Genomic DNA, 23,179 nt, shown 5'->3' with positions numbered 1-23,179 from the left:
GGGTTGACCATCCTGTGGTGTGGCCCACGTCATCAAGGTCTGGGGAGGCTCCAGTGAGGAGGTGGTCATGAACTGAAGACCACCAGGGGAACATGAGGGCTGCCTGGGGGCGGCAGGAGGTGGTGTTCATCTGGGGCCTCCCATGAAGGTTAAGCAGGACCAGGGTGCTTCTGGCAATGGTAACAGCAGATTACAAGGCTGCGAGCCTGTTAGATCTTCTGGAGACTCTGTAAATAAAACTTCAGCAGGCCAGAGAGAGACAGGAAGCCCATGGAAGGAAGATCTATAAAGAGTGATCTTGGGCCCTGTGATCATCCTGGGTGAAGAGCTCACAGCTCGCTCAGAGAAGAATGTTTTTCCTTTTTTATTTTACGAGACAAGATCTCACTCTGCGGCCTAACTTCCCCAGATCATGCACGCATCTATTCCCAGGGCCTAGAGCAGTCACTGCACTGGGCCACAAGTGACAGACAGGCCCTCTGACAGCATCTGCTGCTTTGGGAAGCTAGAGGGGTTCCTGCCTGTTGAAATCAGCAGTGCCACTGAACAGTGATCCGGGCTGTGGACTGGGGTGGGCAGGCGTCAGCTCTGTCAGCTGCACTCACCTGCCACATGTCAACACACCCATGCTGCTGGCGGAGCTAAGCTGTCACCAGTCAGGTGCTGGCCTTGAACTCACCAGGTAGCCCAGGATGAATGAGCCTCGGATCCTCCTGCCTCTGCCTCAGTGCTGAGATCACAGGAGTAATCTGTACAGCTCAGGCTAGACCTAAACTGGACATGATCCCAGAATGCTGGGATGGTAGGCTCAAGTTGTTTTGCCCGGCTTAAAAACTAGCAGGGGGTGGGGGCGTCTGTGAGATGGCTTTGTGGGTAAGACATCTATCTGCCACTAAGGCTAATGGCTTGAGTTTGATTCCTGGGGTCACATGGTGGAAGGAGAGATCTAACTCCTGCAAATTGTTCATACACACACACACACACACACACACACACACACACACACACACACACATGCACGAACACACACACACCAAATTAATAATTAAGAAGACCCTACAAACCAATTGGTTAATGTCTGGTTACTTCATGCTAGTTTTTGGTATGGCTTGCTCATTTTTGTTGTTCTGGAACAGGGTTTCTATTATGTAGCCCAAGCTAGTCTTGAATCTGTTGCGGTAAATATTAATAATGGGAACCTGCTGCAACCGGCTGGAACCGCTCATCCCTGCTCCTTCTCTACCAGCCAAGAACTTAGCTCATAGTCTCCACAGCCTGGTAAAACCATGACTCAACAATCAATATTGTATCCAACAGATATAGAGGAGAAGCAACATGGGGGCAGACATGGGTTTTACTCTCTGGGCATCTCTATATAGATACAGGGTGTTAATGATTATTTTATAAGGGATGGAATTGTACAGGACGATCTGACTTATCTAGGTGGACAAATTATATCATACCAACTGGTGTATTCTTTGATGTGGCAACTTAATTGAGTTCAGAAGAGGGTGTAGTGGTGGAATGTACAAAGCCCACTGTGCAGTTGGCATGTGTGTGCGCCAGGTGAGGTAACAACCCCCAAGGGAAAGTGAGTGAAAACAGCACATTGGGAAGGTCATGGACCACCCAGGTCAGGTGGAGCAGACCGCCTGGGTCGAAGGAAGTACTTGGGGGCAGCGTGGAGCCACTGAGATGAAGATACTCTGCAGTGCTATGTGGTCCTAATGGTGCTGGTGCTAGAGTGGGAGTGACCGCCTGGGGCAGAGAGAGCTGGGGGCAGCGCGGATCGGTACGGCGTGGAAACTGGTCTAGTGTTTCTTATTTTTACCAAAACATGAACCTGAGATGATTCTCCTGCCTTAGCTTCTTGAGTGTGACAGACGTGTGTGTGTGTGTGTGTGTGTGTGTGTGTGTGTGTGTGTATTGTCAGAGATAATTTGGAAGGTAGGTGGAGGAGCTGTAAGGCCAGACTTCTCAATGGAGAACACAGCCCTAAGGGAGTAGACCCAGAGAAGGACACAAACATTTAAACTTTCCTATTTGTTGTGCTAAATTTCTGTACTGGAAGATTTTGAGTGTCAACTTGACACAGGCTGGAGTCATCACAGGAAGGAGCCTCAGTAGAGGAAATGCTTCCATGAGATCCAGCTGTAAGGCATTTTCTCAACTAGTGATTAGTGGGGCAGGTCCAGCTCATTGTGGGTGGTGCCATCCCTGGGCTGGTAGATCTGGGTTCTATAAGAAAGAAAGCTGAGCAAGCCAGGGGAAGCAAGCCAGTAAGTAACATCCCTCAATGGTCTCTGCATCAGGTCCTGCCTCCTGTTCCTGCCCTGCTTGAGTTCCTGTCCTGATTTCCTCCAAGGATAGGCTATATCTGAAAGTGTAAGCCGAATAAATCCCTTTCTCCCCAACCTGCCTTTTGCTCATGGTGTTTCATCATAGCAGTAGAAACTCTAAGACCTTGTAAGTCAAGGTTAGCCTTGGAAACTCTCCCGAGTCCCCGACGACTGGGACCAAAGACAAGGTTAGCCCTTTGGATATGAGAAAGCTGTGGTTTATGGGCATTGAAAGCTGTACAAGCTTTTCTCTGTGGTACTTCACTTCACTCTGGTGGGGGATTAGAGGTATAAGGGAGAGGAACCTAAGAGGTCATGGTGCAATCTGGTGCAAATAGAGGCTGATAATGCATGGAGACAAAATCTGAGGCATCTTCAGTCCCTGGCTTCTACTAGAAAGTCCTTGACTTGTGACACCCAGGAAGTGGAGGAGGGAGGTCATGAGACCCAGGACTCATCACAGGGCAGCTAGGCACCAGCCAGCAGGGACTGGGGTCACTTGTTTCTGAAGATCTGGATATATACTGGCTTTAAGACAGCTGATGTCACTCCTGTGGAGACAGCTGAGGAGGAACAGCTGTGCCCTGGTCATCTTAGGAATGTCACAAATGTTGGCCTGAGGGGGGATGTTAATATTTCAGTCTCTCAGATGCTCTCTTCCCCTATGCAGCCACTGTGCCGGGTCCCCAAGGACTTCCTGTAAATTTCTGCAAGGTATCTGCCCACCTGACTGCTCAAAGTTTTACTCCATATGTGTGACATGTGGCCCCTTCCGCCATCTTATCAATAAGAGCAGGACATGGGTCCTGGATCAGAGTCTCCCTTCATTGCTCTTGTCTACAGGGAGTGTGGGGGGACAAATAAGGAGACAGAGGATGTCACAGAAGCCACCACCAGGGACAGCAGAAGGGAGCTACATGGGAAGAATGTGAGGTAGCCCTGTTGGTCTCCTTGGCCTTTATGATTCAGGCATGACTGGGAAGCTCTAAGGAAAGGTGGATTGACTTTAGGATGTTGTGACAGGTGACTGACGGTGAGATGCTTCTACCCTTTCTAATTAAAAAAAATTACCGTGTCCCACAAAGCCAAGACTGGCCTCAAATGTGGGAAGCATGGTGATGGGCAGGCTATGTCATACTAGAGATCAAACCCAGGGCCTCATGTGTGTTAGATGAGAACCCAGCCAACCATGCTCAATCTCAGACTATGTTCTTTCTGTAACTTGCTTGCACACATGCCTTGGGAGTCAGACTTGCTTAGAGATGTCCCCCAGGACAAGCTGCCTGAGGCCAACAGTAACAAGGGACAATGACCTGAGTTAACCTGAGGTGCTGTGTCTTTGTTAGGGTTCTGTTGCCATGACCAGGGCAACTCTTAAAAAGGAAAGCATTTCAGTGGAGCTGGCTTACAGTTCAGCGGTTTAGTCCATTATCGTTGTGGTGGGAAGCGTGTTGGTAGACAGGCAGACATGGTGCTGGAGAAGGAGTTGAGAGTCTGCATCTGGATCTGCAGCAGGAAGAGAGACTGGATCTTGCTTGATCATTTGCAACCTTAAAGCCCATCCCAGTGACACACTTCCTCCAACAAGGCCTCAGAACAGTGCCACTCCTCATGGGCCTCCGGGGAGGGAAATCTATTTTCACTCAAACCACCACATGATATGGTGGGTCTTCCAGGCTGATTGCTTGTCTCCATGACTGAGTTTTTATGTGTGTCCTAGGGATCGAACTTAGGCCTTCACACTTGCAAGGCAAGCACTGACCAATGGAGTCACCTTACCAACTCAATGTTGCTTATTTTTATAAGGGGTCATGTTGAAGGTGTCTCAGTCTTAGATGCTAAGGTCACATTAAGTCAGACTTTGTCACTGTGATCAGGTGACCTGAAGGAATGAAGGTACATTTTACTTCATGGATTCAGAGGATTGGACCCATCAGGGTGGTGGGCACATGAGGATTAGAACAGCTCATTGCAGCAACTAGGAAGTCGGGGGCAGGGTGGGGGAGAGAAAGAGCACCGGTAACCAGCCTCCCCTCTCTCTCCGCCCAATCAGACTCTCAGTCTGTGGGATGGTGTCATCGACATTCAGGGTGGGTATCCCCCCACTCGGTTAACCCTCTCTGGAAATGTCTTCATGGGCACTCAGATCTTCCTGAGCTTCAACTGGAGGGTCTGCAGGGTCTGCGCTCTCAGCATGCACCTGACAGAACCGACGTCACTGTCCCTCCTGGCTCTGCTTCTCCACTGCAGCCCTCCGAGAGCAGCAACACTTTCCCCTGACTTCTGTGGGGATCTCTTGAGCCTCATCTCCACTAAACTTCTAAGTCTTGGCAACTCAAGCATATAGTAAGTCACTGGCTGTTCATCAGCTACAACCCACAGACCTTTGCAAGTCCAGGCTCCCTTTTCTCTCAAAGTCTTTCTCCAGTGGAAGCTAGCTAGCGCACCTACCAGGACCCCCAGTCACCTGCCGGCATTGATTTACTGGTGTGGTTAGAGGGAAGCAGGAAACAGTATAGCTTGAATAACAGACATGTATTGTCGCAGGGCTGCTTGAACTGAAAGTCCAAGATCCAGATGTGGAAAGGGCTGGTTGCTTTGGAGACCTAGGAGTTTGCAGCTGAGGGGGAGAACATGTGCAAAGGCCCTGTGGTAGGAACAAATGCCTTGCTACTGCCACTGTATCCTGCTGACTTGCCTCAGTACCCAGAGAGACTTAAGTCAAGACCACCTCACCTCAAATGACTAGAAACCCCTGAACGTAAGCTCTAGCTGGCACACTGCCTTCTGTCCTCTCTCACTATGCGCCAGACAGAACCCAGCAGGTTTTCACTCCTTGCTCATCTACATATTGTAGTCAGAGTTCATCTCTACTAGGAACTTTTGATGGAGAGCAGATTCTATAAACCTCGAAGCTCTGAGATGAATTCTTTGACTTCCTTCCATTTGTTGTTGGGAAAGCCAGAGAGTCCCCCCCACCCTCAGAATAGAAAGCTGCCCCCCAGCACAGAGAACTGCCCCCAAACCCTATGGAAGTGGACAGGGAGGAGGCCCAGCTTTGTGTTGAAGCAGAGAAGCTTGTGTGGCTTCAGAATCATGGTCGGGCTCTAAGTGTTAAGCATCATCAGGTCTCAGCACAGAGAGGCAAGACTTTGCCTTTCATCCTTCTTTATCCCCAGACTGTTCAGAAATTTTAGCCTACAGCCGTCCTTAATTGAGGTAAGGTGCACGGGACACAGAATTCACCGCAATCAGCATTTCTCAGGGTGGTTAGGAGGTGACAAATGCCTTCACATTCCTCCCTGCCAGTCATCTCTAGAAGCTTTTCTCTCTGCAAAACCAGAAACCTGTAGCCATGAAACAGCCTCCCCCACCCCTGCAGTCCAGGAAGCCTCCTTTCTGCTCCCTGTCTCAATGAGTTTGACTATTTTTGGTCCCCATACAAGCAGAATCGAATCACTCTCTCCCTCCAGGGTTTGGCTTATTTCACCTGGAACATCTACCGTTCGGTCTATGCCACAGCAGGTGTCAGACCTCTGTCCTTCTGAGGAACAAACAAGACTACCAGATGTCTACCCATGTTCCATGTTCCTCCAAAGGTGGACACTGAGCTGCTCCCACATTTGTTCCACTCAACCAACGCCCCTGGGGGGGGGAGCAACCAAAGGCCTAAATTTTATATAGTGTGAATTTTATAATTAAATGCATTATTTAAAAAATAGAAAAAATGTTTGTTGGTATTTTACATGTTTGGGTGTCCTGCTTACACCTGCATATATGCACCACATGCGTTCAGTGCCCACAGAGGCCAGAAGAGGGTGTTAGATCCCTTGGAAGCAGAGTTACAGATGGTTGTGAGCAGCCATGCGCATGCTGGGAACTGAGGCCTGATCTGCAAGAACAGCCAGTGCTTCTAACCACTGAGTCATCTTTCTAGACTTCTTAAAGGAATTCTCTCCTCTTCCTTGTCTTTCTTGGTGCCCTGCTTAGATTTGGTCAACAGCAAAAGAAACCTAGAAAGGTCAACGTTACTCCTCGCTCTCTCCCTTAGCTATTCCTCAAGGCAAGCAAACGCTGGAGTGACTTTTGTAGAAGGCCAGTTTCAGATATCTCAAGGTGTGACTTCTGAAGGTTTGTCCTGTGGACTATCTGTTTTATCTCCAGTTGACTTTTTAAAAAGACTGACAGTGTTTTCAACCAAAGATAATGTTTTGTTTTGTTTTTTGCTTCCTGGCGACATTTATATAATTCAAGGTGGAAAACTAAAGCCTTTGCTTTTATTAACAGAATAAATCAGACTCTTTCCACTATGGGAACTTGACATTGCCTTCTGGTTTACACAAAGCTGACTTGTTTCTGCAAAAAATCCACTCAACACAGGGTGTATCCAGGGCTTCTGAGGCCAGAAGCGTCCCCTGTGCACAGGGGACTCTGTGTAGCTGATTCTTGGGGCCTCCCAAGAGCACCCTTTCTTCTCCTAGATGTTTAGTGTGTAATTGAGGGCCACCTCAGGAGATGATGGACAAAAACCGTATTTGGAACCTCCTATAAAAAGGGAAGAATGAGAGAGGTTGTTTCCGGCAGGAAAACGCATTGCAGACACTGCCAACTAAGTTTGATACCTTTGAGACAATAGCCCTCAGCTGCTTCCCCGAAGGCGGACCCTTCTCAGACTGTAGAGTTTGTTGGCCTTTCTGCTCTTATTCTTGGTTGGTGTAAATGGTGGAAATTCCCCATATAATAAATACTGATTAACCCCTCACGGCTCTTTTACATTCTCCCTCTGGGCTTTCCCCGGCCAGCTTAGCAAGAGTTTCTGTCTGGGGGAGGGTGGGTGTCTTAGGCTCTGCTGGTGTGCTTTCTGTGGTCCTTTCTGACTCTGGTCCATGCATGGGGCAGGTGTGGAAGGAACAGAGTAAATAATCCATCCTACAGCCTGAGCAGCTTTCAGAAGTGATCCCTGGCCAGAGCCTGCTGATTCCAAGAATGCAGAGCCTGGCTATGGGGACAAGTGGCGTAGAAAAGAAGGAACAGCGCATGCTCCTGGCAGAGCAGTTGGGGGGAGACTACTCAGCACCGAAGGCGGGTGAGTCAAGAAAGGCAGGACTCAGAAACAATGTTTACTTAAATTTGCATCTAGTGTCACAGGGTACGCCCCAAACCAAATTCTGGTCGGCTCAGCTGCATTTTAGAAAACGTCTTAAAATGAGCAGATATTAATTTCGTACATTAATGAGCTCATCGCAACACTCCAGAATTACCTTTTAAAGATTTATTTATACTTAATTTACATGTGTGAGCCTTTGTGAATTTGTGTGCACATGCACGTGCCGTGCTCTAAGAGGTCAGGAGAGGGTGCTGTGTTTCCTGGAACTGGAGTTACAGAGGGTTGTGAGCTTCTGTGTGGGTGCTGGGCACTGAACTCTGGTCCTCTGCAAGAACAGTACGCTTAATTGTGGATCTATTTCTCTGGCTCCTTACTATAATATTTCCATACCTGTATATAATGTTACTTTGGTTGCAGTCACCTCCATTACCCTCACACATCTTCCCCCTTTCCCACTGAACGCATTTTTACTCTCCCAGCTTTTTATTTGGTGGGAGGCAGTGTCCTTACAGTTGCAGCAGGAGAGTGGGCTACCAACCAGTGGCTCGGGAACATAGGCTACCAATCAGTGGCCTCGCTACTGCAGCAACCACTGACTGCCTACAGATCCTTCCGCGCGGGATCCTTCCGCGTTCCTACGTCCCTCTGCCTGAGCCTCTTTTATTTTCTTTTTCCTTTTTCTTTTTAGATGAGGCAACACCTCCAGGCTTGAGAGAAGCCATTGTTTTAACCCACAAGCATGCAGGCAGGAATGAGCCGGGCCTGCTGGGTCTTTCCTTTTCCAGTTGCTGAGCCAGCTGCTTGGTGCTGGGACACATGCCTGTGCCTTGTTCCCAGTTCAGGACAAGGATCTTGACACTGGACAGAAGGTCCAAGGGTACACCAGTAGGGCAGGAAAAGAAAACAAAAACAGGAAGTGGCCTGCTGTGAGAGTTTTCCATGGGAAGGCTGAGAAAAGTGTCCCATCGCTAGAACAAGAAAGGGGGAAGAAATGGATAGCCTCAGTCCCCCGGAAGCTTTGACGAGAATGAATGTGCCATTCACGAGGTTGAAAAACAGCCCACAGTGCCTAGCCTCAGGGTCCTGCTTCATCTCCTACATTCACTGGGAGGATGCTAATAGATGTGCATTTGTAAATGCCCCAGTGCTTAAGTGTGAGCAACAACACAGGGAAGGGGCCCTAACTGCAGAGAGGTTTCTTTCTGGAAGATCCAGATTGCCAATGGCAGAAGAACGCATATCTTCAGCGTGAGGATATGTCATATCCTCATAACTCTCAGTGCGAGGACCAGCTCTGACTGCGGCTGGGTGAAGCTCAAAGGAGGCTGCCCTGTCTCCCCCGCCCCCATCCATCGAGAAGATATGTGGGAGAACAACTCTGGGGCGTAGGGAGTCCCACAACAAACGGGACGAGTGTCCTTCTGCTAGGCTCAGATTCTTTACTCACAGGAGAAGCTGCAGTCTTCCTAGCTGTGCTCCATCTGGTCTTGAGCTCTTAGTTTAGGTCCCGGTTATGAAAGAAGTCAGAGCTTTGTGGGAAGGGGGAAGGATGTCGCAGTAGCTGCCTGCGGCCCGCATACCCATGAGTCAGGACAGTGCACTCCAGACAACCAACAGAGGCCAAAGGGCAGCCTTGGCCTTTACCACAGTTTTGCTCAAAATACACAGTAAGCGGGTGGCAGGAAGTGAGTTGCAGCAACCTCAAGCGATGTGTGAAAGTTTCCAACTAGAGATTCAAAGAACTTGTGTTTCATGGAAAAGTGAAACGAATTCTTTCTTGTGCTTCTCATCCTCCGTCGTTCTGGGTTGAGGGCTGGATCTACGGAATGACCATTCATTCCCAGATATCTGCAGGATCTGACAGGATGGGAAGGACGCCAATCAGAGACTTGGGTTCAGGATAAAACAATTGCCTGAGCTAGACTGAGTTTATATACATTGTTGATAAAGTTTTATTGGTACAGACTGTGTCTGCTGGTGTACCTTCAATACTGTTTTTTTCCAGTACCAGAACAAAATTGAGTAGCTGGCACAGACTGCATACAAAGTCATCCTTCTTCCAGATTCACTCCCTAGATTTAAAAAGAAAAAAGAGTGTCAGCCTTTCTCTAATCCACTGAGTCTTAGTTTTTCCTGTGTAAAGGACTCCTTTGGAAATATGGTGGCACCTGTACACATAACTTCTGTTGAAGACACTTATGACCTTCTGACTCAGAATATCAGGTAACTCGGTGGATCCTCTCATGGCCTCATCACGAGAGTAGCTTCAGAGGGTATGAAGCACATCTGATTTGGCTCCCACATCTACCCACTGCAGTGACAGCTATGATAAATACAAACAACCTTGAACTACCAGCCTGGGAAGGTGAGCTGTCTTGGCTCTGCTTTACCTTGTGTGACCTTCGGTAAGTCATCTGGGTCTTGGCTCTCCCAGATGTCTGATGGGATATCAGAATCTTTCTCTTTTTTAGATTTATTTTTATCTTATGTGTATGAGTTTTTGTCTACATGTGTGTATATGCACCGTGTGCATGCCGGGTACCTATGGAGGTCAAAAGAAGATTCCATGGGACTGGGTTAGAGATGGTTGTGAGCCTCTCTGTAGGTCCTGAGAACCAGACTTGGGTTTTCTACAAGAGCAGTCAGTCAGTGCTCTTAGCCACTGATCTATCTCTCTTCATCTCTAGGAACAGGTTGTTTTGTTTTGTTTTTAGACCATATTTCTATTATCTCTAAGGGTCTAAAATTTGTTTCCGGACTTGAGGGGCTAGAACATTGTGATTTATATATTTTTTAAGATACTTGGATCTGTTTGGCTACCCAGAACCATGGTCTGCGGTGGCTAATTGAGTTAATTCCACAGTGTCTGCAATCTGGGATTTGATTACCATACTGGATATTTGGCATTTGAGGAGGAAGGTCTGCCATGCCTGTCTCTACCTGGTCATCTGTTCTGATCCATCCAGCTGCCCTACGGGGGCTGCTTAAGAGAATGTAGTCATGTGTGATTCCTCCATAGAACTCAGAAAAAAAATCAGAGACTAGACCACAGGGACAGAGAGCACATGAGCTCTATCTTGGATAGAAATGACCTGTCGGAGAAACTTCATATTCATGTTGCCTTTGTTCTTGTTTTTTGTTTTTGTTTTTAAACAGGATTGTGTGTGTATATGTATGGCAAAGGTAGGACCCAACACGGATGGTGTCTTCAGTCACCTCTCCACCTTATTTTTTAAGATGGGGAGCTCACTGCACTTGGAGCTCACAGATTGGAGAGACCAGATGTCAGCAAACACAGGCTCGTCCAGTCTGCCTCCCCAGAACTGGGTGCTGCGCCACACTTACTGCTTATGTGGGCTTTGCGGATTGGAACTTGGGTCCTCAAGCTGGTCAGTACTGTTACAAACTAAGCCATTTCTTCAGTCCCATTGTTGACTGATGTATGGGCCTCGCTAATGGCCATTCTTTGGGAACTTGCTGAATGTTATCCAGAGGACACATAGTCTAGTCTACAGGGGCCTTGGTGACAGATGTGACCTCTGTTCATAACTGCAAGGCTGCAAGAGGAAGCCCCATATCCACTTGATGGCTCCGCTGTCTGCTGGATCGTCTTTCTAACAGCCAGCCAGGGTTTTGAATGAGCTGACCTCTTTTCCTCCCTCTGAGACTGGGAGAGACCAGCTTTACCTTAGCTGGCTCAGGCCAGGGAGGCTGAAGTCAGAAGATGCTGCCCAGGGTAAGGGCTGATGGTGTAGAATTTGAGTGCTCAGGGGTGCAATAGTCCCTGGACCTCCACCCTGGCTTTGTGTCACAGTGAGCAGGGGGCAGGAGAGGCCAGAGCAGGGAACTGCTCTGTCCAAGCCTGGCGTGCAGCGGTTTCCTGCTTTACCAAGTGGCCGTTGCTCTGTACTGATGATTCATGATGTTTGGAAAGTGTGGCTGTGCCCTGAACAGGGAAGTAAAGGATAACACAGCCAAGGTCAAGGCAGGACAAGACAGGATGGTGCCATTACCAGCCAAACACTGTGTGGAAGATACAGAGGATGAAGGCCATAGTAAATCGAGGTCTGGTAGTCCATGGCAGAGTGGGGCTCTGCCCTCCCCCTTGCAGCTTGCCAAGTAGTGGCCATCTGTCCCTGGAAGCCAGTGCTGGCCTCAGCTGAGCTGGGCAGGAGGAGGAAGTAGAGGGTGAATCAGCGTTTGTTTCCTCTCTGAGTCAGGGTCGGCTCCATTTCTGAGGTTGGAGCCAGGGGGCACTGTGTGGCCTTCTGTGGATTCTTTGAACTTGTAGTCAACACTGATGCTCTGCCCCCTAAGGCTGCTGGCCCTCCAGTGACCTTTTGGATGAGTAAGGGGATTTAGCTGGATCCTGCATCTTCACCAGTAGCCAGACTCCTCTCTGACTCAACTGGAGCCCTTCCTGTGGTCAGAGTACAGGGATAGCTTTCTGGGGCATCCACATGCCAGGAGTCAGCTCTGGAGGGGCAGCTAGGTTTGAGGGTCTCTTCTGGTGATGGATAGTGAAGCCATCTCCCTGGGCATCGGTTAACCCATAGGTTGGTGATGCGGCACTAGGAGGATGAACATGTGGTTAGGACAATCAGACAAGGAGTCTCCATTGGACAGCCCAGAGCTGACCATAGAGGGCTGATGCTTTTGCCATCTACAACCTGCCCTAAGAGCATTCCATGTGCCCGGTGGTGAGATTACCTACCCAATGGAGACTGGGACTCCTCTACAGAACACTCCCGTGTCCCTGGGCCCTGGCGCTCACCCATCATCACCTTAGATGGTTGGTGCTGTGATCTTCCTGCATGCTTTTCTCACTTCTTTCTTCCTTACACACGCACTGCAGATGGTCGGCTGGTCAATCTCAGCCTAGCAATGGCCACCCCAAGTTGGCAGGGATGTATAGCCACAAGTAAGAATGGTGTGAGGGGAAGCAGTTGGAGCTTCTGCTGCAGTGACAGGCAGGCCAGGGGCTCCACTTACTCTCATGCCAGCTTCCTCTGAACTCTGATTCCAATCACTTGTCTTTGAGAAACTTCCTCCAACTGGGCAGGTGATGTAAAAGATGGCGGCTTTTGATACCACACACACGGCCCCGCTGCTGGGGACTGACTGAGTTCAAAGTCACAGGCATTCATGGCCTTGGTGGCCCTTTTCTAGGGCCAGGCAAGTGTCAGCGGCCCCTCCGTGGTGGCGGTGCCGAGAGTGTTGATCTAATAACTGCTCACATTTGGGCTGTGTGATGAGCAGCTCCCTGCCTAAGGCAGACAGTGAGGCTCTTCCTGAGTCCCGGCACTCAGATTCGACCTTCCTGCCCCTGTTCGCCTTACCCAGAGCCCAGCAGAGAGGAGTAGGGCCCCAGCGTGGGTTCATCTGTCCTTTGAGCTGTTATTTCCTGGGAGGATGTGGTGGTGGGTGAAGATCTCCTTTTGGAGGTAGAGCTTCAGGTAACAGCTGTGTGATTTTTTTTTTTTTTTTCTGAGCAGAATTCCTAGGAGAGTACACTTCACAACCAAACGGAAGAACAAAAGAACAATTCTCAGAAGCACACCAAAAAACGAAACCAAATAAAAACCCCATAAAAAATCCCTATAGGGTAGAGGAAATACCAGTCTGATGCCTTTTGTGCCTTGTGCTGGGTCATAAAGGGCAGATTCACTAAGAGGTGTTGGCGATGCAGCAATGTTTGGACTTGAGAGAGAATGTTCTGGAAAACAATAAAAGGTGACACCCACGCGTCTATGTGCTTGCATGGTGACTGGCGGTCATCAGGAACTGCCTCATGGCCAGTGAATGCGTGGAGCCTGGGAGAGGCACTGGGCAGGAAGGGGCTCAAAGTTTGCACATGGTCACGGAGAATGGGCAACTGTCACCGGGCCTGCCTCTGCTGGGCATGACTGATGTCAGAGAACCTCTGACCTCCATTTAGTCACCAGATACCCGTCTGGAACTCTCTTTGAAGATAAGTAAACAGTCACACTGCTGATAATAACAGCTGGGTGATGTCACCCGGTTATCTGCAGCTTGAAGAGCCGCACCTGGGTGCTGGAGTAACAGGCATCAGACTTTCTGTTCCCTCACAGGCCTTCTTCACTGAAGGCCACAGTTTGGGGACATGGTTCAGAAGCTGTTTCAGGGATGGAGCTGAGGATGTGGTGACTTTCACTCTTGTTTCAGGAGGTGACAGCATGCCAGGGATGGAGCTGTGCTGTCAGCCAAAGCAGCTGCGTGTGGCCTGTGGCTGCCAGCTTGGGCTACATGGTTACCTGCCACGGGGCTTGTGGGAGGTCTCGGTTCTGCTCTGTGGCTTTGAGCAGCTGGGAAGCCATGATGTCTCTGTGTGTGCATGCATGCGTGTGTTGGGTGTTTTCTGTATGGTGTTGGGGGCTTGGGGGTTGTATGTGTGGGTGTTGTGAATGATTTGTGGGGGAGTGTGGGGGGTGTATGGGTATGTTATGTTGTATATGGTGTGTGTGTGTGTGAATAAGGGCTCACGTAGTTCAGGCTGGCCTCAAGCACACTGAGTAGTCTCCTGCCTCCACCTCAGTGCTGAGCTCGCCAGGGTGCACTGCCTTACTCAGCTCTGTGTGTCTGTGTGTCATTTGCTGAGCTCTCAGCCCTGCAGGCAGCTCCGAGCCATTCAGCACCAACCAACCCATACAGCCTGTCACTTACTCCTCTACCTGTCACTTCCCTCCTTGGCCACAGTGAGAGCTGCCATTCATTTTGTCTTCCTACTTTCCTTTTGTGAGGGTGTAAGTTCTGACCCCACCACCTCACAGTGTGGCCTCACTGGCTCTTAGAAGGCTATCAAGGCTTGTTGCAGGGACCCCTCATGAGATCCTGCTGGTGCTTTGAAAGAAGAGGCTGAGCAAGTGGGTTGCAGACATGGCTCAGCAGCTAAGAGCAGTCCTTAGGACCCAAGTTCAGTTCCCAGCACCAATGACAGGTTTCTCACAATAGTCTGTAACTTCAGCTTTGGAGGGTATGCCACTTTTTTGGGAACCTGCACTTATGCACAATACACAAACAACTGCATGCACATTATACACACGGACACACATACAGATACAAACAGACACATGCACATACACACAGGCACACACTGACACATTCACACTACACCAACCACACACATCTATACACACATACACACACACACACGTGTGTACACAACTACACACATAGATACAGACATACACAGACATATGCAGACATCACAGACATGCACACACACAGGCACTCCCGTATCATACCATACTAACCACAAACACATTCATACACACACACACAGACATACACACACCATACTACACCAACCACAAACACATCTGTATACATACTTACTCACATACACATAGAGACACACACACAGACATATCCACATCACACCACATTAACCACAAACACATCCATTTACACACTCATATACCCACACCCATACATGCACACACTTATAAATAAAACTAATATTCAAAAAAAAAAAAACAAAAACAAAAGAAGAGTTCAGGGCACCATATAGATTGTCCATTATATGACCAGGTGTCAGGTGTTCCAGAACATTCAGAGACAAAAGGAAAGGAGTTCAAGGAAAGAGGAACAGGACTCTGTCTTCCCTTCTCTGCTCTCCTCCTGAGCCCCCTCCTTGTTAGCTTCTTCTCACTCTGCTTCTGACAGGAAGCAGAAACTAGTGGATGGGTGGGAAATGAAACCCAGGGCTCTCCACAGAGGGGACCCCACAGAAGCTCTGGAATAAGATGGGGGCTCTTAAACACAGAGTTGGGAGCTTTGCTTTCTCCTCACCAGTTCCTTAGCTCACATGCACACGTACAGGCCCAGAAGATATGCATGGTCGTGAGAGTGACCAAGTGTCATGTTGTCCGGAAGGCTGCACCGTGCTGCATCTGGCAGAGTGTCCACGGAAAGGCCACAACCAAACAAGTCTTTGGGTCATGAGTTTGCCTTTTCACGTTTGACTCTGGTCTCTGTCTATGGGAACCTGGGTTCATTCTTTCTCAGGGCCATCTCTGCAAACACAGCTTAAGACTATGGTATTCCTCACTGCACTTTCTACAACCTTGGACCCCAGACTGTTTCATCACACCCCTCGGTCATGATTCGATCTCCTTGGCCACTTCTTCTGAGACACTCGCTTAGCTCATTGAGTTTTAAAGGGAACCGAGATCCCAGGCGCTTTGTTGACTAAGAAATTCGGGCTTGGGTAGATCTGCGTCCCCCAAGGGACAGGGCTGTCAGCTGGGCTGTAAGCAGCTTTACTGTACACACTAGGGGTGCAGCGTGATCCCTTTCCCTTCTAAGCATGATGTTCTTGAGGTCCTGGTGCTACTTCTTCATTTACCGCTGGTGTCACCAAGCTTCCCCTGTCTTTGCTGTATTCACGAGAATACACACACTCTGTAGCCCACACAGCTAACGTCACCAAGTACTCGGGCACAGGAGCTCTGCCATGTTTTCTCCTTTGGTATCTTCCTCTGGCTGCCTCTACTGCAGACTTTGCTCTTGTTTCTTCCTCCTACTGTCTCCTGAGAGTAAATACATTAATATCAGAGACTCCCAAATATCCTATGCTTCACCTCTCAGCAAGTCTTCCTTATGCTCAGAGCCCAGGAACTGGTTGTCAGCTGGGTCTTTGCCACTTACTCCAGGTGAGAGGCTACATTAGCTGCCTGGTTCTGGGGTACCCCTTTGGTGTGTGTCTGATGTTAGACAGCTGTTGAGCATCACCTGTTGTGATACCAGCATACATGCTGTCATGGAGGGCACTTGTTACAACCTCAGGCAGAGCATACTGGTTCCTGGTTTCAGCTCTCTGCTGGCCTCCCCTAGTTCTGTAGCTGGGCTTTCTAGAGGCCAAGGGAGACACAACATAGCTCCACATGCTTTCAAATCCCCTCCTCTTTATTTCTAGGTTTGACCTGGGAAACGGATCCATTGGAGGACTGAAGGGAACCTACAACCATGAGCATGCTTTCCAGTGAGTTGGTGACTTTTAGTCTGCTCTAGCCATTGAGACATTAGAGAAGTTGACTCCTGCTCCAGCCTCCCACTCCAGCCGATGAGGGTTCAGGGAAGTGACCCTTAGCTGAAAGGCTTTTTTTTTTTTTTTTTTTTTTTTTGACATGACTCAGCCTTAAAGACAACCCAATTGCCTGGGTTGCTAAGTGCCTGGTTCCTGTAAACACGAATATGCAGGAACTGTCCAGAGAGAGAGCCCTAGCAATTGTCTGGGAGGTGCTGTTTGTAAATATGGCCAGTAATCAGAAAATGCTCCTCATTTGTTAGGATTCAACAATTGGTAAACACTACCCCAATAGTCTCGCTTCCTCCTCATGGCTCAGTTACTGGTGTATGACTCACAGCTGATGTTCAGATGGGAAGTTTGGCCCTGCTGTAATGACGGTGTTTGGGTTCTAAGATAGTCTTTCACAGACACGTTTCTTTCACAGAACGTGACAAGGAGTCCCCATTCAGAGACCGAAGAGTTACCAACAGATAGAACTCAAAGCATCAGAAGGCATGCACACTCCTTGAAGGCCATTTTCACTGCAGTTCAGCTGTGCTTGCTGGAGGTCCACCTGGGCTGACTTCTTTCTGTTCAATGGAGACTTTGTGCTTGCCGGCCTTTTCTCAGATAAAGGAGAGAAATGATTCATGCCCCAGGGAAGCAAGCCACTTCTTGATTTCCTGTCTCCCTTTGCTCCCCCTTTTCTTCTTTCCTTCTTCCCTTTCTTTCTCTCACCTCCTTCCTTCCTTTCTTCTTCATGTGCATGTGTGCATTTGTCCGTGTGCGTGTGTGCATTCATATGTTGTCGTGCATGCACAAGGCAGAAGAAAACTCTGGCTATCTTCTTCAGGTTCCCTCTTCCTTCCTCTTTTTGAGACAGTGTCCCTCACTGATTTGGAACTCATCAAATAGGCAAGATGGCCTAGTCAGTGTCTGCCTCCTTAGCATTGGGACTGCAAGCATGTCACACTTGGCCTTTTAGATGAGGACTCTGGGAGGCAAACTCAGGTTCTCAAATACGCGAGACAATCACTTTGTTAGTTAAACTGCCCTCCTAGCCCCTTGATTTCTCTTTGTGATGACCCAAAACCAATTTGTCATCACCCAGATATTTGCTGATGCATCTTTCCAATGGACTTGGTTGTTTGTTGAGCTTTCTTCTCCTTCCTTCTCCTTCCCCTTCTCCTCCTTCTTCAAGTAACATGTTAATCACAATGCTTACAACTGGTTTATATCCTACCCTGGCCTGGAACTCTATGTAGAACAAGTTGGCCTGAAACTCATAGAGACCCACTTGCTTCTGTCTCTCGAGTACTGGAAGTAATGCAGTATCATCACATCCTTTAAGCAAAGAGCATTTTAGTAGATCAGTTTTGAATGTGGATGTTGAGTGTGGTAGATGAGTCAGCCAGTCAAAAGTGTTGTTCCAGGCTGAAAGTGAACACACACACATACACACACATGGAGGGGAAGCCCTTGGCATAGTCACTCTATGCTTTCCTGAAATACATGCCTTCCTCTGCTTTTGCTGGCCTGTCTTCTTAGGAAGAAAACTTGTCTTAACCTTAATACAAGCTGCCCCTTCACTGCTAGTTGTCTGTGTGACTTTGGGCATGCCTCTTACCTTCTTCAAGTGTCAGACTTCATGTTTCAAATGAAGGGCATAATACCCACCTATCAGGTCAGTGTGGATAGGCAGTACCTACATAGTATACTTGGCTCATAAAAATCTGCTCAGCGAATATAGTTAGTTATTAAGGGCCAAACCACAGGGAGCACAGTGGCTGTTAGCAGTAAAACTGCACTCCAGTTACTTAGGGTCTGCTCCAGGTCTGAGATCTCCATGTGTGCATGAGCCTGTCAGAGAGACATGACCAACCTCACTGGACAGAGGACAAGCTTAGCGTCCTAACTCATCCACTCAGGATCTGCATATGTGGGCTGCCATTGTCCTGCTTTGCAGGGACACTGGAAATAATGGTCCTGTATGAGTGGAGGTTGGCAACAGGTTAGGTGACTGTGACAACATCTGCTTTTCATCTTTATGAATACCACAAATACACAGACTGGTCCATGTGCTATTATCAAACAGTTGTGAAGCCCTCACTTGAACACCTGCCAGAGGCTGAGTATCCATCCCCTTATTCGGGGAAATGGCATACCTGTAAAGCTCATATTGGGACAGTTAGGTCAGCAGAGTCAGTGTGTTGAGCTGCCCTGGGTATGGGAGGGATCAGGCTCTTTCTGTCCTTGTGATCCGAGGAAAATGCTGTCCATGCAGGATCTCTGCTTGGGTCCCTCACTGTGTCCTCATCTCAATCACCACTTTCTTCAGGAAAATGTCTGACATGAGACTTGAGTTGGGAGCATGTGCCTTGGCAGGGACATGCTGCATGGTGCACTTCTGTGAGTCAGGACATTAGTATGCTATGCTAACGTTTCCTGAAGAGATGTGAACTCACCCTAGGTAGGGTACCAGTGACAGACCAGAGTAACAATTCCCCTGAAGTCCAGCGTGGTGAGGCAATCAACGAGCAAGGGTGGAGGAGGCTTTACTTCTAGGCTCCCGGACGATTCAAAGGAAGCTGCAGCACTGGAAAGTCCATTCCAGTGTGAGCAACGGTTCCCAAAAGCTCTATCTCTGGAGCTTCCCATACCACTTGCAGGCAGCTTGGCTGGTGGGAGGGTCTCTTCTCCCCAGTAAATGTTTCTGCTCACACAGCCTTTGGGAGAAGCATTGTGTATCTTGTAAGTTTTAGGAGCTTCATGAGATTTGTCAATTGTTGTTTTCTGGGGCCTTGCAAGCTTCATTTACTTTCTGAATCCTAACTCTCCTCCAAGATAGAATGGTTCAGTTTAGAGAAGATTTGCTACACAACAGATGTATTTGGAAGGACAAAAAAGGGCCCCACTGTGTGAAGCCACTCTGCAGTGGGACCAAAACAGTTAGGTATGTCTTTTGTGAGAAAGAAGTCCCCATGAGGATACAGTGAAGAAATGAGAGCCTTTAGCAGTTTGTCCCAGCAAAGATACCTACTCCTCTGCTTCCAGTCGAGCCCTTGGTGTGTGCCCCAGGGTCTCAGCTCTCAGGCAGCACTGGAAGCATAAATGCAGAAGGCAGACAGACCCTCGAAGCATGTGGCCACCATTTCTTCCCATCCTAACTCCCTTCTGTATCCACTTTTTCCAGTCAAGGAAAGGAGGAGAAGAGGGAGGAAGCTGGCTTTAATTTCCTGTTAGAGCTCCGCCTTCTACAGTCCTCTTGAAGTCTTTGCATTGTAGGCCAGCAGAAGGGAAATCATCCCCTCCTAGCCAGTGGGGTGTCATGACAGCAGAGGTGGGGTTCTGGTACACAGGACCACAGAAGGGCCCACTGTTCCCATGGAAGGCACACGGATTTGCCTTTGGTTAGACACACCCACTTCCATCCTCCTCATGTCTAGAATGTTCTTTATTGTTAACTTACACGCTGTTATTTCCCAAACTTGCCCAGCCCCTCCAGAAAGCATGGAGTCTCGTTTACTGTCTCTGTTTTCTAAAACAATCCATTCTCTTTGTTCAGTTTCGTATCCTGTATATGAAACATATCTTTGGTGTGAGTTGGGCCTGATCTCTTACTGAATAGCTTTATCTGCTCATGACAATTTCATGCAGTCTCTTTCTCCAGACTGAGAGTGTGTGCACACACATTTCATTATCTTCCCACTCATATTTTTGAATAGATTCCCACTCTTCTTTCTGTGTATGTGGTTTCCCCCATGACCTCATGCCTGTAGAGAATGTTTTGGGTACTGGCTTACAAAGTGCTCCCTGATCTGAGGCTTTCCAGAACAGAGGATGGAGGGCCAGCAGGACATCCAGGTTTGCTCTCTGCTTTCGCCCCAACTCTGTCTTATCCCATACACCTGTTCCTTTGAAAACTCTATTCTTAAAAAGCATTTAAGTATTTTTTTAGAATATAAAATAATAGATTCATGATGACATTTTCATACATATATTTTGTATTTGTTTTCTTATGACTCTCCCCTGTCCTTCTTCAACCCCTCACTCATTCCATTCCGCTAAATAAAACCTGTTCTCATGTCATTCATGTATGTGAATATGGCTAAATCTAGTTCCATATATGAGAGAAGACATATGACATTTTATTTTTCTCCCCTCACTCCCCTCCCCCACCTTCTCTTCCCCACCCCTCCTCCATTCCTCTCCCCCACCCCTCCCCCACCTCCCCTTCCCCACCCCTCCTCCACTCCTCTCCCCCACCCCTCCCCCACCTCCCCTTCCCCACCCCTCCTCCACTCTTCTCCCCCACCCCTCCTCCACTCCTCTCTCCACCTTCTCTCCCCCAGCTCCCCTCCCCCATCTTCCCTCCCCATCTCCCCTCCCCCAACTCCCCTCCCCCAGCTCCCCTCCCCCAGCTCCCCTCCCCATCTTCCCTCCCCATCTCCCTTCCCCCAACTCCTCTCTCCCAGCTCCCCTCCCCCAGCTCTCCTCCCCATCTCCCCTCCCCCAACTCCCCTCTCCCAGCTCTCCTCCCCCAGCTCCCCTCCCCCAGCTCTGCTCCCCTAGTTCCTTTAAGTTCTCCTTTCCCATATAGACCCACTTCTACCTTTATATTATATATGTATTCTGTCTTCAGAGTCACATTATATTCATATACTTAATGCATATATAATCCAACTGCGAAAAAGCTGCTGACTGCAGAAAAAAAATATCCTTTTACTCTGGAGACAAGTAGCCTTGCTGAGATTAGCCACCCAGGAAGCAACTCCCTCTAATACCCACAGCATGTTCTGTGGAAGCAATCATGCACCTTGCTTGCATGTACATGTGTGTGTGTGTGTAAAAGTTCACATATACATGTATGTGTGTGCATGCATGTATATATACATGTATGTGTGTGCATATGTATATGCACCTATGTGTGCATGCATGTATATGTGTGTGCATGTGCATGTGTATGCACACATGCATTATGTATGTGCATGGGTATATGCAAGCACAATTTAAATGAAAACAGCAGCATTTCTGGTCTGGCTATAGAGAGCTTGGCTAGCCTTGCAATCCTGTTTTCACTAGCTCTGTTCTGACGAGGGAGCCAGCTGTTTCTGCTTGATGTGTGGAGAACACATCTTGGTGGAAGAGACAGGGGGAGCCAGGATACCAGGCTGAGTGGCCTCAGAGCAGGCCACGTGCTCTCCAAGATTCTATTGCAGGATTGTCTGAGGCCAGTGTGTGTTCTTGCCACAGAGGAATGTTCCCTTGGAGGGGATGGCTAACCTGGTCAGGCAAGGCAGGAATGTACAGCCTGTGGTGGTGACGCCCCCTCCCAGCCATGTGTCCTGCTTCCTGCTTTGAGTCACATCAATTTTTTTTGGTCTACCTCCCACTACAGCCTGCATTTTGCCCTTTGGTGTTGTCAGTGTGGGGGATCTTCTGAGTCTGGAAGCTGCGTTGTAAAACTCGGAGCTGTTTTCTGCATGCCTCTGTGACGTAAAGATGTTGGGAGGAGGGAAGGAACACAGGAAGGGAAAGGAGAGAGGAAGGAGGGCAAAAGGAGAAAGGGAGAGAAACATCTCGCTGACGTCAAAGAAGACCGCATTCTACAGGGTAGCATTACTGGTACCTCCACCACCCACCCCTTCTAATTTACTAGAAACCGACAGCCTGTTTGGAAACCCATAGCTTTGCTTGCTGCCCTCCCCTCCACCCCCCACCCCACCAACTTCTCCCTCCCTCATATTCTCCTCTGACCAAAGGAGCCATTAATTGTTGGGAGTTTGAAAGCTATCTGATTCCTTGATACAGGGGGGATTTCCACGAGTCATAATTCAGTCCCTGCTTGTGAGGGCACTGTAGCTAAAGTAAATTGATCCAGCTGATGAGAAAGGGCCCCTGAGGACAGAGAGGTCAGCTCTGCAGCTGGGGCAGCTGCTGGGGTTGTCACATGACTGGCTGTGCTTGTTCAGGCTTGCCCCCAGTGCCCTCATGACCTCCCTGCGTCCCCAACCCCCAGTCCCTGCACCCTTGCAATCTCTTCATTACCTCCAGAAGGCTCCATTTGCAGCCTGGCTGGCTTTGTGAGGTGAAGATGGTTTTCCAGGAAGTTGCCAGCCTCTTTCTCCACTTGAAATGAGGGGTTAGTACTGGGGAGGTAGCTCCGTTGGTAACATGCTAGCCACACAATCATGTGGAGATCTGAGTTTGATACCCCAGATCCCACATTAAAAAAAAAAATGTATGTAGGGCTGGAAAGATGGCTCAGAGGTTAAGAGCACTGACTGCTCTTCCAGAGGTCCTGAGTTCAAATCCCAGCAACCACATGGTGGCTCAGAACCATCTGCAATGGAATCTGATGCCCTCTTCTGGTGTGTCTGAAGACAGCTATAGTGTACTTATATATAATAAATGAATAAATCTTTAAAAAAAAAACCCAAGAACAAAAACCCATGTGTGGTGACATGTGCTTAGAATTCTTAGTGCTGGGGAAGTAGAAACAGGTGGCTCTCCATGGTCTTGTGGGGTCTTGCCGGCCAGTCAGCCTAGCTTAAGTGGTGAACCAGTGGTGAACCAGAGCCAGTGAGAGACCCTGGCTCAAATCAGGATGAATGGCTCCTAAAAAATGATACAGCCAAGGTTGACCTTTGACCTCCCCAAGCACTCACACACACACACACACACACACACACACACACACAC

This window comes from Micromys minutus, assembly GCF_963924665.1.
Source record: "Micromys minutus genome assembly, chromosome: 24".
Taxonomy (NCBI): domain Eukaryota; kingdom Metazoa; phylum Chordata; class Mammalia; order Rodentia; family Muridae; genus Micromys; species Micromys minutus.
Note: the sequence above shows the minus strand (reverse complement) of the source record.